Raw genomic sequence first — 2,082 nt, forward strand, 5'->3', positions numbered from 1 at the left:
TCTCTCTCTCTCTCTCTCTCTCTCTCTCTCTCTCTCTCTCTCTCTCTCTCTCTCTCTTTATTTATTTGTGTTTCTTTTGATTATCAGTGCTCACTGACATTAAACTCCATTCTGGGATTATGAGAAGGTTAGTAAAGTAAGTAGTAAAACAGCCCAGGTAGTAACCTAGCTCTGCGCTATCTCCATAATTCAGTGAACTCTCATGCCTCATCCAGGTGTCTCCTCTATGAGTTCGTCGATCTGAATCTAGTCTGCAAGGAGCCACAGGCAGGGCTGCCCCAATGTGGGCAAGCTTAGTAAGGGCTGGGATTTGTAGTTCCACAGATCTTCATCCACATGTAGCTGCAGACAGAGCCCTCCTCTCCTGTGTCCTGTACAGGCTGCCCCCCTGCACCCCCAGCCTCCTCCTCATCACTCAACTGCCTCTTCACATTGATTTTCTTTATCATGCAGATTTGCAAAGCCCTCAAAAGCTGCATCTAGTACTGGAACAGTTGCATGTTTTAAAAACAGCCCATCCACAGAACAACGTCCATGGGGATGCTGCTTTTATAAAGGGGTAGAGTCTGTTCACTTTGCACAGTGACTGTTAATAAATAAGGTGAACCTGTATTACCTCATTAGAAGTGAGGGAAATAAGAAATGCTAGCACATGATTGGTAGATTTAAGCGAGCACAGATTCATTCTATTACCAAGCTTTGCTGAGTGAACAATCTCTTATTTCTTAAGGCAATCACAATTTCATCCTATTTACTAAGATCAGCAAACACACATTTTGCTAAGTGAATTTTACTAATCCCCTATGGGGAGGATTTATCAATACTGGGGCAGACAGAATCTGGAGCAGCTCTGCATAGTAAACAATTGGCTTGTAACTTCAGCTTGTTCAGTACAACTAGAGGCAATTGTTTTAAATGTTGTATAGAGTGGGATTGGAAGACCTGCCAGGCTCTGTCCCCATAAGGGGCATTTCATCTCTCTATTTCTCCTGTATACTGATATCACCCAGAGTGAAAGTAAAATAAATCCCCACATTTTGGTTGTCACCAGAACAGGAATAGGCGAGATATCTTCAAAGGGGGACACTAATCCAGGGATTCCATTATATTGGAGGGATTTTCTTCCACTTCAGTGGTGGCTATGGGACAAGAAGTGAAGAGAAATCTCCCCAACTGGACACACATTTTAAAAAGTAACAGGGGTCTTGCCTTTACTCCATCTCAAATGGAAAAATGTTGCCTTTAGTGCTACTTTAAGCCTTGAAAATGAGAGACAGAAGCTCATTGGTTGACACCTCTCCTGTGTGCTTGTAAAGGAGAAAATTGACCAATAGCAGACCCGTTGACCCTAATAACTAGTTTTCAGCTTTCCCATAAAACAAACAATCTGATTGGATGTTACAACGCACAGCAGTACTAAACCCATAACTAAAAATGTAGGGCCAGATCCACGTAGCGCGGCGCTTTTTTACGTCCAGCGTAGCGTATCTCAGATACACTACGCCGCCGTAGCTTACAGCGTATTTCCCTATCCACAAAGAATTTGCGCCGTAAGTTAGGCCCGACCGAGTTTCTCGGCAGAATTCAGCCAGAAACTCGGTCGGAGCTGGATTCTGCCGAGAAACTCGGTCGTGTGTACACTTTTCAGCGAGGAAGCCGATGAGGAACTCGTCGGGCCGAAAAGAGAACATGTTCTCTATTTCCTCGTTGTTCAATGAGGAATGTTGGTCCGCCGAGATCCTCGGCGGCTTCCACACTGAACTCAACGAGGAACTCGATGTGTTTGGCACGTCGAGTTCCTCGGACGTGTGTACGGGGCCTGACGGTGGCGTAGTGTAAATGTGTCGGCGTAAGGGCATGCAATTCAAATCACTAAGTTGTGGGCGTGTTTTTTGTTAATACGTCTTGACCTCACGTAAATGACGTTTTTTTTAAAACGTCCGTGGGGGTATCCCAGTGCGCATGCTCCAAATTGACCCGCAACAAGCCAATGCTTTCGACGTGAACGTAATTCTACGCAAAGCCCTATTCACAAACGTTTTACGCAAACGACGTAAACAACGGAAAATTTGACGCTGGCCG

The sequence above is a fragment of the Rana temporaria genome, chromosome 5, assembly GCF_905171775.1.
Source record: "Rana temporaria chromosome 5, aRanTem1.1, whole genome shotgun sequence".
Classification (NCBI taxonomy): Eukaryota; Metazoa; Chordata; class Amphibia; order Anura; family Ranidae; genus Rana; species Rana temporaria.